Here is a 12,890-nt window from a genome sequence, read left to right as displayed (position 1 = left end):
GGCCTGTTTCTAAGCGGATCAAAGGCCTGAGCATTTCCTGGGTGCTTATCATGAGCTGGGCATCATCGCACTCAATTCTCCTTCTGTCTTTACAACAATCCCAGGACACAGATATTATTATTAACTCATTTTCTCGGGTGAGGCACTGAGTCTCAGAGAAGTCGTGCTGCTCATTCTCGGCCATGCACTTTGGAAGCCGTGGAGCTGGGATTGAGAAGGACCCAAATGCCAGGCAGGACTGAAAGCCGGGTGAGGCAGGTGAGGTAAAAAATATAAGGAAATGCCCCCCAAAAACTCAGTAATCAAGATAAATAATATTTGAATGGCATATTTAAAAAAATAAGCAAGATGAATGGAAGGAAATCCAAGATGAGTAAACGATCAAAATGATCAGTACAGACCGGACCTAACTGCACCTGAGCATCCTGGTCCCCCCTCCTCGGCCGAATCCTGGCTCTGCCACTGGGCAAGGCTGCCTCCAGGGTGAAGAGCTGGTCCAAGCCTCAGGGATGATGGACGTAGGTCTGGGCCTGCGGGATGTGATCATGGGAATCACGTTCCCAGAGATCCACGGTGGGGGTGCAGCGCCGTGATTAGATCACGTATGTCTAGGCCCGCCTTCATCCATGCTCCATCTTATCAAGAACAAGGGAGCGTTGAAGGCAGGGCTGCCCCTCAACTCTCCCTGCTCGCTCTCTCGGATGGAGCCGTAAGAAGACTGAAAAGAGGTCTCCATGGGCCTTCAACTGAAATCAAGGAAGAGCTTCCTCCACTCCTATTACTACGTTAGGTTAGGTGACCATCCTATCCGGGAAGAAGCTGAGCCCAAAGTCATTTATTCAAGGGAAGTGGAGACATACCCTTAACTTGTGAACGACTTCTGGCAGATAAGGGAGTTCATGGAGGAAGCGAATGAAGGTGTTTCTTGGCCCGACACCACCAGGGAAGTTGGAGAAAAAGGCAGTGTGTATCCAGGCAGTAGAGTAAGTCCCTGGCCACTGCTGACTGTGGCCAGCAAAGCTGTTTATGCCAACTTTCTGGGTTCAGCACCTCACGTGGTCTAAATGGGGATTATGGGGAGAGAGAGACAGACAGACAGACAGACATACCAGCATGTGACCTGCCATGGGAAACAGCATCATTAATCTCTCTCTTTCCCCCCCTCCCTTTCCTCCTTCACTCTCTTCCTCCCTCTTTTACTCCTATCTCACTTCACATCCCATGGACCAGGTGCTGTCCCCGGGGCAGACACCCTGACCAGACAGAGAATGGGAGCAACGCTTTGTCTCAGTAAGAATTCCGAACTCTGCAACCGTCGGCGACTAATTCAACCAAATAACAATGAAAAATTTTGAAGTTAACTAAACCGCCCAACGGTCAGGGAGCATCGGTTTACAAAACACTCTGTCTTACTGTCCGCTGAGTTACTGCATGCTCCCGCCCTTAATCCATCTGCATCGATTCCTGCCTGAGCATTCCAGCTCCCGCTCGGGGCTGCAAGACTTCACTGCTGATTCATGGGGGAGGCCTCTACACTCAGTTAAAAAAAAAAAGATACAAATAAGAATCCACTTACGACAGTACTTATTTTTTAAGTAGCGCTTTCCTCTTCATTATAACATAGCATGCTTTCTTTCCTGCTTTCTCTGAACTTTCATAATGACGTGATCAAACTGTAACAAATATAAATGCGTGCAGCCTGAAATAAGCAATTTAATCATCGGCGGCAATTTCCATATCACTGAGGCGGGGGTGGGGGGTAAAAGGGGGGAAGTCAAATGATTAAACTCCAGTGCGTGAGGACCAATCTTGAATGACATTTTATTCTCTGCTCAAGTTCGGGGTTTGCACTCCAATGTCAAGAACGGGTTAAAGGGAATAGGAAAACATTTACTGTTATATTTAAAACTCCATGCCCCAACATGTGTACCAAAGATCTAACTCTTATTCCTTTTTTTTTTTTTTTTTTTTTTCAAATCAGAAATGGCTTGCAGATGTCTTCAAAACTTCTTGAAGGCATAGGCTATGATATCACAGCAATCTCACTAATATTTCTCTTCTCTATCCATTCCCTTCCCCTCGGAGTCTGAGATGATGCTCTAGCAGGAAAAAAATAAATAAAAAATATAAAGAGCCAGAGCAAACCCTCCCAGATCACTGCCTTGGTGAGAGCTGACCTTATTTATCATACCGCCCAGCCCCCACCCATCTTCTGGTCCATCTCAAATGATAAGATTTTCCAACTGTCTAGTAAACTCCAAGGTAGGAGGAAGAGGCTGAAGGTAACGAGATCCACCGACTAGAAAGATGTAAATCCTGACAAACTGCTGGAGCAGTAGCCTGAACCACAACTAGATTGAATTCGGTCTCTCCGGAGAGGCCCCGACAAGGCTGGCGGTAACAAAGCGGCTTTTCACGGTGCCCTCAAAAGCAGATGGGCCCCATGCCGAAGGTTGGAGAAGGGCGCCATTGCCCTCTAGTGGCCAGAAGTGCAATCTTCCGCGAAGGAGCGCATTTCCAGAGAGGCACAAGGCTTTCAATGTCAGGGTAAAATTATAGCAGAAAGATGTCCAATTATCCTCCCTCGAGTGTTTTCTTTCGTCCTTCCTGCCCATCGAGGAGGCTGCGGATGGCTAGCACAGTAATCCTGGCGGGAAAGCTGATTCTTTCTCCTACGGGTGCGCCAGAAGTTGCCCAACTTTTCTTTCTTTTGAACAGACCTGTTGATGTGGTTCCTCCAGTGAAATAAACCACGCATTTATAGAGACCAAAGATCTGTACATATTTCAGAGGCAGTGCCTTTGCATTGGAAAGGTGGACAACTCACAATCCTTGGCAAATCTAGAAAGCGGGTTCTTGACAAATTAGGTAGCTATGTATGAGACAATAACCGATTTCATAATGGGGGGAAACATCCCAAACACATTTCAATCACGTCAATCATTGGCTGCCCAGATTTTCTAGGAAAAAAAACAACAACTAGGAATGCAGCCATTCTTCAAACTTGACAGTTTAAAAAAAAAAAAAAAGGTTTGCCACCTACTTTCTAACTCTATGAGTCACTGTTCTATCATTCTGATTTAATTATTAGGTATGCCTATATCAAAGGAAAAAATCTATATTGAAAATAAACTTAAATGAAATGATTGGTTCTTCCACATCTGCCTACATAGTTGTATTGAAATTGAAGGAACCCTAAAGTCAGGTTTACAGATCTGTTTAGATGGTCCTGAAAATAGGTTTTAATATCACAGATTAAAGTTTATGTGAACCGTCAACTTCCTAAGTCACGGACAGGCACTGGCAAGGTGCGGAGACACACTCTGCTCACGGGATTGTAGCACCGGCATTGCAAATCCAGCCTCGAGGTCAAAGTCACGGCGTTTCCCACACGAGGGTCCCCAAACCAGAATCTTTACAAAGCAGCCATGTAATTCCATTCAAAGTGGAAGAAAAAACCATGAATTATGAAGACAAGTGCATTAAAGGAGCATGAAATTGATCTGTATTTCCCCCAGATCCTGGCATGGCTCTCCCAACCCTGGCCCTCCTCCTCGCCCCCATAAACAATTCAACGTCCATAGCCACCCCGCCACTGCAAAGAGAAAACCCGAGTTCTGGGTTATCAAAAAAAATAGAGGCCATACCTTTTTTAAATAATTCTCGAATTAACACAAGATTGCATCTTAATTGAAAACAGAATTTAGGTTTCTAGTAATTTTACCGTCTGGTGTTCTGATAAGAACGTTGAACATAATGGAAGTTCTGAAGTGCTATCAAGATGGTCCGCTGCTTGAGTCAGAACTATTTTAAAAGCCTCTCTTCCTAGCAAGCAAGAAGCCCCGTTTGAGTAAATCTACGTGCCTGGGCCTCCACAGATTATTCCAGCTCAGTCCTTTCAATGCATCATCTCCTCATTCCCCTTCCCCCAAGGGTGGAGTCCATCTCTTTTCTTCAAACAAGGACATAAGACAGCCAACTTATGCCGATTCTAAAGTAACAAGGCGAAGAATGAGAGAAATAATTACTGTTAATAAAGCATGGCTGCCGCATGGTCGAAGCATGCAAGTGCAAGGTTTCCAAAGCGAGATGTCATGGTAATTCTCACGCAAGCCAAGCGCCCCAGCTTCTGGGTTGCCTTTCCCTGGTCTAGACTGGGAAACGCCTCACATTCCTTTGTACCAGGCAAGATTTCAGAGGTTTGGATTCCAGGGCCCACCGGCCAACGCTGAAACTTTGCATCCGGTTTCAGGGACGAATGCACGTCAGGGGACCAGGAGTTTCGGGGCCACTCTGGGATTGGCCACAACTCCGTCCCTTTGTTTCCCAACTTTTAGCCCTTTGTTCTACAGAAGGACGATCAGACACCCTGTAGCTGGGGTTGGGTAGTGACTATTTCTGGTGTCTGTGTCTCCTTATTTGTGGGAAAAATAAACTCCAGGATTAATAAAACGAAGGCCAGCCTCTTCTCTTCTCTCCCCATCGTTTTAGGCTCTCGCGCTCAAACCCCAGCTTGGCCTACAGGGCTGATGAGATGCTGGTGGGGTCCCCGCTCCTAAGAAAACTTCTCCATCCCCCTCCCCTCCCCTGGCAAAACCATCCATGTCCGCTGCTAGCCTAAGTGATAAAGCAATTGATCCATCCTCTTGCCAGATTAATTATCGTGGCTTCCCTGTGATTAAACTGAAAACTTATTCCATGCCTCATTTGAAACCGATAGGAACGATCAGAAAAGGAAAACAAGAAAAGGTGTTTTTTTTTTTTAAGGGGGAAATGGGAGGGCAGACAGATCTATACTCTCCTGCAGCAGGGTTTCCGGAACAGCCCCCCACCACCATCACCCCCACCCACCCCTTAGGGACGACCCATCACGGAGCAGGGATGCGTTATTAAATAATTAAAAGATGCAATTTCTTAATAACAGTGCGATGGCCCGTGAAATTCCTGCTGCATTATCAGCAAAAGCAACAGGGCTTTTACTAGCATCTAGCAAACCTTTCACCCTGGGAGGGGGTGCGTGCGGCACCCCCGGCCCCCACGCCCCAGCGAAAGCAGGGCCCCTCGGCAAAAAGGGATAAGGAAGAGCTACCCAGGGGCCTCCCTGACCCCACTTTCTCTGGGGTTCTTTTCTTCACTGCACTAGGCGGGCTCTCCCCCTGCTCCTCCGGCGAGAGGGGGAAAACGGTGCTCTCCTCGCCGCCCTCCGCATCCTGCGGGCTACCCCGCGCTTCCCACTCACACAGCTCGCGTTCTGGGGCAAAGCTAAGGGAGGAGGCCGTGCGGGCTGGGGAGGGAGGGCGCGCTCCGGGAGGAGGCGTAGGCTGGGTTCGCAAAGTTAACACGGACCGTGGCGGCGGGGTTCGCCAACCCCAAGGCTGAGCCCGGGTCTGAGCCGCTCGCGGATCTCCCCTCGGGCCGGCGGGAGCTGATCAAGGGCCCTCAGCGCTCTCCGAGCGACTCCGGGCTGGAGGGCTGGAGCGCGCGCCGCAGTCGGCGGCCGGGAGCCGCAGTCAGCGGACCCAAACCCAAGCTATTAAAGTGCGGGGGAATCGCCGACGCGAGCCGGGCGCCTTCCGCTTTCCGGGGCCTCCCGGCGGTCTAGCAACGAGAGCTGAGCCTCCGAGCGCTCGGCGCGGGTGGGGGTCCGGGGCAGGAGCCCTGCAGAGCGCAGTCACGTCGCCGCTTCGGAGAGAGGCACCGAGCGGGCGAGCGGGAGGGCAGTGCCCGGGGGCGACTTTCCCCAGAGACCTGACCGAAGGCTGTCGGCACGTCCGGGCGCAGCTCTGCAGCCTCCCGCCCCAGCCCGGGCACAGACCCTCCCTCCCGCGGCCTCGGCGCAGACCTCGGAGGAGGCCGGAGCGGGGGGAAGAGGTTGGAGCGCACATCTGGCGCCCGTGCCCCCTGCGCTGCCCGCGCCCACAGCTGGCTCCCTTCTCCCTTTTCTTATTTTTAAACAAATCTTCTCTCATCTCCGCGCTCTCCCTCGTTTCCTTTGCATTAGTGACACCTTCCCTAGTCAGACCTCCCCACCTCCCCGAAATTCTCATCCACGGACCTCCCTCCTCAAGAAGCCCCATCCAGGCGAGAGGAAGGCACCGGCGGCGCGCCTACCTGGAGCCCCGGAGGGTGGGCACGAGCTGCGGCCGTCGGTCCCCGGCGCAGGGCGGGCGCCGCGGAGTCAGCCCGGGCGCCAGTCCGGGTCCCATTCACAAGTCGGCGGCGGCTGCGAGCGGCCCCCGCGGCATCTGCGAGCGCCTCTCCCCTCGGCTGGCGGCGGCCGCGGAATGAGCCGCCGAGCGCGCTAGTGGCAGGAATGAGAAACCGGTGGGGAGGTGGCGGGCGGTGGAAGGGGGGGGGTCGAGGGGGAGGAGGAGGGAGGCCGCCGCTGGGAGGGAAGGAAAGGGCGGGGGGCGGAGAGGAGCGGAGGCCACGAGACGCGGCGAGCTGAGCCTCGCGGAGGCTGGGGAGCCGACCCCGTCCGCGCCCCGCCCCCGGCGGCCCCCGGGATGCCAACCCCTGGATTCGCGGCCGCCCCTCCCGCTCCGGGTCGCAGTCCTCCCGCGCACTTGGGGCTCAGACAGAGTCTGGAGCGACTGAAGTTGGGCTCCGGGGACGCTCAGCCAATCAGGGAGGGCGACGGAGGGAAGCTGGGGAGGGGGTGGGAGCCCCTTCTCCTTCTTCGCCCAAATCCGCTCCAGCTGGCCAGGCTGGGCCCTCGCCCGGGAGGCCTGGAGGGTGGTTTGTGGGGAAAGCGTTGGCCAAGTGGGGGAGGCAATGGGGAGTCGTGCTTCCTCTCTCGGCCGCCCCACCTTCGGCAGCCCCTCCACGTCGGCGGCTCCTGCCCGGCCTCCGTCCCCCCATCCCTGGCAATTGTGCTTGGGGCTCAGGCGGCGAAAACTGGGGCGGGAGACTTCGGACTAGGGGAGAGCCGCTCCCTGTTCGCCCCACACCTCCGCCTCCGGGGCCTCGCGCGCGCGGAGCGGGGTGCGGCGATGGCTTCGCCGGGGTCGGCTGGGAGCCCGCCACCCTGCGCCCCACGGGGGTGCACTGGCCCCCATCTGTAGTGTCACTTGTTGCCTCAGGCCTCCCCCGCCCCCCCGACCGCACACCCGCCGGGGCTGGAGAGTGTGGTTTTGCAGGAGAGAGGGCTTCGGGGCGCCGAGCCCCTGTCCTCCCTCCAGCCTCCTCTTCTCCACTCTAGCAGGACCCGCCAGAAGGTGGGAGCCCGGCCGCTTCCTGCCCCAGTGGGGTCGCCGGGAGAAAAGGCTGACGCGGCCGGGCCTTGGGACTCCCGCCAGGGACTTTGCGGGGCGCTCGCGGTTCGGGAGCGGAGTGGGGGGGGCCGCACATTCCGCGCCCACGGAGGGGAACCACCGTGACTTGGTGGGGACCCCAGGCTGGAACAAGTTTCCAGGGTGGGGGTGGCAGGAAAAGAAGAGGCGGGGGAAGGCGAAAAGCAAATGCACAGAAAAATGGAATTTGGGGGGGGGGGGGGGAGGGCGAGAGGGGAGGTGGTGGGAAGGAATGGCAGGCCGGCGAGGAGCTGTTGCAGGACGCGGAGGGATGTGCGGCGAGCGGCGCCCGGGAGTTAACGGGAAAGAGGCCTGAGAATGCAGAGAGCGCCCCGGGCGGCGCAGGGATGGAGCGGGACCCGGGCGCCGGGGGAGGAGGGCCGCCCGCCGCGGGTCGGCGTGAGCGCAGGAGCTGCCCGGGTTTCCGCGCGGCGCGGCGACGTGCGCGGGGCGGGGCTATCCGGGTACCGCCCCGGCCCCCGCCGCCCCACGCGCCCGCGCGCCGCTCCGCGACGTCGGGATGCCCGAGGCGCCGCGTGCGGTCCCAGCCTGCGTCCCGCGCCCTGCGCCCTGCGCCCTCCGGGTGGCCGCCGCCTCGACCCTGCGCGTTCCCCGGCCAGGAAGGGGGCGCTGCGTTTCCAGCCGCCCCGTGTGTTCTCGCTACTGGGCTTCCCTCCCCTCAAGCAAGGCCGCCCCAGTGACGGGCCTCTGGGCCCCAGGCCCAGGTACCTCGCACCCCAGCAGCGCACACAAGGGGTGCGGGGGGCGCTCGAGTCCGCTCAGGCTGCGCGCTTTTCCCCGAGGGCGCGGTGAGTGGGCCTGGGCGCCGGTGCCTTCTACCTCCGCAGGTTGGTCCCGGACCTGGCCCCTCCCTCGCTACACCTGCCGCCTCTCCCCCCTCTTTGGCCCCGGCTTTTCATCGGCCCCGTCCTTCTGCTCTAAGTCCTAAAACTCCAGCTGTCCTAGGCCACCGCCCAAAGTCTCCACACTCACTCTCACGCGGCCCAGCGGTGGTGCCGGGAGTTCCGACCTCCATTTCCCCTTAGAAACTCGGTTCCGCCTGAGCGAGGGCCCCGCTCGGAGATACTTGGATTTTTGCCCTTGACTGGCTACCAATTGTCTGGATTTTCTCATCCTTTCCACGAGGGCGTACGGGGAATGCAGAGCCGTCGTCAGTCTAATTACACATGCACAAAGGTATCCAGGATCTGTGAGGGTTAGGGGACATCTCTCCATCCATGAGAAAGTTTCATGGGTTCCATTCCGGAGGCAGGTCCAAGGGTGAGCCCGGTCCAGTGTGTGATCTGACATTCGCTGCCATTGGTCCTCTGCTTTTTGGCTGTCTTTTCAGAATTCATTGAATGACTGCAGTTGTATTTTGTTGGCTGGTCGGTGTGTGTTTTTGTTGTTTTTTGACCATCCCTTTCATAAGTGATAGCCTCAGTGGATTTTAAAAAGTTAGTTAAGAATTGCTTGGGAGATTGCCACTGACATTGCATAGCCGAATCAGATGGAACCCGGTGTCTTGCAGCAGTCAGTATTCCTTGTACAGCCCAGCAATTTCACCTAGAAAACGGAAAACAAGTATCCACACAGAGACATGAAGACATGTTCTTGAACGTTCAGAGCATCAGTATTTATAATAGCCAAAAGCTAGAAACAAGCCAAATGTATACCAATTGGTTAATGGATAAACACAATGTGGTATGTCCATGTAGTGGAATAATATTCAGCCTTAAAAAGGAAAGAAATACGGATGCATGTTACATCACGAATGACCCTTAAAAGCAGATGCTAAAAGCCAGATGCAAAACCACTTATTGTATGATTCCACTAATTTTCATTAACGCCCAGAAGAAGCAAGTTTATAAAGGCAGAAAGCAGGTCAGTGATTTGCCGGCTGGGGGTATAAACAGGAATTGATAACAAATGGGCATGAAAGAACTTGGGTGATAAAAATGTTCTAAAATGGTGACAATTGTGCAGATCTATACATGTACTAAAAATTATCTAACAGTAACAAAAAAAAAATGGCAAAAAGAATATCCTTTTACACCTTTATTCCCAGATTAACTGTGACCTGTAGCTGAGCCCCAGAGGGAAAACTTTTTGCAAGGTAGTTTTAGAGAGAGGAAAAATGTTAAAAAAAAAAAAAAAAGAGTTCTAGTTCTTTTGGAAAGATAACCATACTTCTATTCAGCAAGTTCTATTTTGGCGACTGTTTCGGAGAGTCTTATAAGTGTTAGAGCAAGTTAATTCCCCCCTTTCACTCTTCTAAGTGATTAATTCCTGGGAGCTAGACTTAGGCATTCCAGTTCGTGACATTTTAAACACACCTACACATAGGCACAGTACAAAGTGCACATTACAGAGGGGATTTTTTTTTATGACTATGTTAGGATCTGTTTTAGAAATCCATATCAAGCACTTGGGTGGAGTATCATGTGGTTATAGTTTAGATTAAAAAAAAGGAAAAGGGGGAAAAAAAGAAGAGCCCACTGACAGCTTCAATGAAAAGATTCAGTTCATCCAGGCAGCCAAAAGTTTGGGTGTTTATCTCAACTTGTCTCACCTTTCCTTCACCTTGTTCTTTAAGGGAGGAAGGCAGGGTTCACGGTTACTCTGGAGCCAGGATTAAACAGTCTTTAAACAGTCTCTTCTGCTTCCTGCCGGCAGCTTCCAATCCAGACAAAGATAAGGCCCAAAACGGGCATTTTCTTGTCTTTGTCCTTGTCGGCAGTAGGCTGATCATTTCCTGTTGGTTCCTTCATCAAAGGTACCCGGCTCTCAGCCCTTTGAAGTACCTGTCCTCAGACTCTGAAGAGAGCCAGACCCTGCTGAGTCAGTTTCTTGTTTCCACTTAGAAGCTCCAGGCTTCCCCAGGCCTTCTCAGAGCATCCGGCTCTGGAGGCATCCTTTGGTCAATGGTGTAGAAAGGGAGGCCGGACCCAAGCAGGGAGGTGGTTTTATCACAGTGCAGAGAACGTTGAGAAGGATGGGACGGGGATGCCATTTTTGAGCCAGACATTTCAGACAGAGATGCCCGCTGCTGGGTCTGTAGGGAAAAGTGGGAAGACTGCAGGCCTTTGACTTAGCAGGGGCATGACTTTGGGTAAAGACTTGATCTCCAGGAGACTCAGTTTCCAGTTCTGTAAAAGGGGGCTCATTATCTGTACCTAGACTGTCACAAGGAATACATGTGCCCACATACCTAAAGCGGTAAGCACTGTGCTTAGAGCGGAGGTTCAATGAGTGAAATGTATTAATTACTGTGATTAATTATGAGGTCTGACTATTATCACACCTTAAATGATCTGAGCAAGAAAGGAGTCATGGTACAATTATGAATTACAATCATGATGGAGATTAATCTTATCTTGAATGATGTTAGTAATAGAACTTCGGGTCAAGAATATTTTGGCAGTTCACAATGTTCTGACCCTATAAGGCCTGTTTAGGATCATACAGAATTAGGTGTGCCAACGTTGGGGGCAAGGGCCCTGGGTTCATGTCCTAGATCTGTCAGAAATTCATTGAACCACCTTGGACAACTGACTCTCTTGCTCTGAGCCTCAGTTTCCATAGTTGTGAGAGTTGACCTAAGGTAAGTTCTGGAGAGGATTCTTCCAGAGCTGAAATTTTAGAATTTTTAAGTCCTCTTTATTAAAGTAAAAGCATCATATAGATGCAATTCTCTTTTCTGCCACTAGGAGCAGTCAGTCACTCATCTCAAGCCAAGCCCGGACTCTGGGCATCCTGTCTCTGAAACACACTCTCTTCAACTCAGTCTGTAGTATCTGTGTCTTTCCCCTTCACCTAGACTATAAATTCACCGGGGGCAATGATGATACCCTTCTGGTCATATCTATATCCCCAGTACTTGGTGTCTTAAAGACAGAAGTCCAATAAATATACTTGATTAATTGATGATGTTTAGTAATAAATATTTTGATTAAATTAAGGCCAGTGTATCAGTCAGACATCACAATAATACTAAGTTGTGAATGATCCCAGCACTAAGTGTCTTAAAAAAAAATAGCAGTTATGTACTGCCATATATCTGTGGGTTGCCTGGTCTAGATGGGGCGGGGCTGGGCCAACTCAGCTCCCCTTCCTGTGTTTGGGCTTGGGCATCTTCTCGTGACACTGTTCACTGTACAGACGTCAAGCAGAAATAAGCACAGCCTTTTGAGGTGTAGTCTTAGAACTGGAAACCATGACTTTATTTTGTTGTCCAAAGCACACCAGTTGGGCAGATCAAAAGTTAAGGGTAGAGAATTATAATCTGTGTTTTCAGTGAAAAACAAAACAAAGCAACTTTAGAGCTGTATGTATGTCAAAGAGAGTGAATACAGGGAAAGGTGAAGTTTTGGGACCATTCACGCACTCCCCACAGGAAGAAAGAGTTTCCCATCATGCCTCCCTTCTGGGTCATGTTGGGTTGTCAGATCCCATGGGTTGCATCCTATAATCATGAATGCAATATTCTAGAACATTAGAGGAGACAGAGAATCAGAGGGGAATTCAGTCTCATACGAAATCGGTATAATTGTGCCCTTCCTTTACTTTGAGATTCAAAAGTTGGAGAGGAAGAAAGCAAGCAGAAATAACAATGTAATAATGTTGATCACCAGCTTACATGTAAAGCTAAGGATTCTCAAGACATCCCTTCAAAGTGTGTATTATTATTTCTATTTTACAGATCAGAGCGTTGAGACAACAAGGATTGCATACACTGTACAATATAATACCACTGGTGAGTATTGGAGCTGGGAGTCCAACCTATTTCACAAGTTGTCCCACTAGCCCGCTTCTCAGTGCAGAGGCTCACACAACAGATTCTAGTCTTGAGTGATGGGGGTTGGGTGGAAAAGGGAGAAGTGCTTTTCTCTACACCCATGGCAGGGGGCATCCATCAGATCTTCAGGCACAGTGCCTGGAACACAGTAGGTGCATGATAAACATGCCTGGAAGGGTAGGAGATGAAAAGGCAAAAGGAAGGAAGGGAGAGAGGAAAGGAAGGTCAACAGAAGCAGAAAAGGCAAGAGAGAGGAAGGACAATATAAGAGAAAAGATATGCCCTGGCTGGGTAGCTCAGTTGGTTAGAGCACCATCCTGATACACCAAGGCTATGGGTTTGATCCCTGGTCAGGACACACATAAGAAGCAACCATGAATGCATAAACAAGTGGAACAGCAAATCAATGTTTCTCTCTCTCTCTCTCTCTCTCCCTTCTTCCTCTTTCTCTCCCTCCCTCCCTCCTTTCCTCTCTCCCTCTCTCTCTCCCCCTTCTTCTCTCTCCCTTTCTCCACCTTATTTTCTCTCTAAAACAAAAATAAATAAATAAATAAAAATAATTTTTAAAAGAGAGAGAGAAAAGATATAAGCATGTTGATCTATTTGGATAAGCCATCCCTTTCTGTGGTGAGCAGAAATCTCTGGATTCTGAGGGTCATGCATTCCCTGCCCCTTCTGGTGCTCAGACAGTTGCCCGGTGCAGGCCTCCAGGCCATAGCCGAGAAGAGGCAACAAGCCAGGCCATGACTCTCTTGCTGATTTTCTCACCTCTCCCTTGGTCACTCAAGCCACCCTTACCT

At 51.7% G+C, this 12,890-nt stretch overlaps 1 protein-coding gene across 1 annotated transcript in view; it reads right to left on the bottom strand.

Annotated features, from left to right (window-relative positions):
• Nucleotides 1-6,308, bottom strand: part of CDH11 (cadherin 11) — a 140,254-nt gene extending 133,946 nt beyond the window's left edge. The window contains exon 1 of the mRNA XM_008139873.3: nt 6,112-6,308. The gene's annotated coding sequence lies outside the window, so the exon portion shown is untranslated. The remainder of the gene's footprint in view (nt 1-6,111) is intronic.
• Nucleotides 6,309-12,890: the final 6,582 nt, after the last annotated feature.

This window comes from Eptesicus fuscus, chromosome 21 (assembly GCF_027574615.1).
Source record: "Eptesicus fuscus isolate TK198812 chromosome 21, DD_ASM_mEF_20220401, whole genome shotgun sequence".
Taxonomy (NCBI): Eukaryota; Metazoa; Chordata; class Mammalia; order Chiroptera; family Vespertilionidae; genus Eptesicus; species Eptesicus fuscus.
The sequence above is the reverse complement of the archived record's forward strand: the minus strand, read 5'-3'. Positions and strand labels throughout refer to the sequence as shown.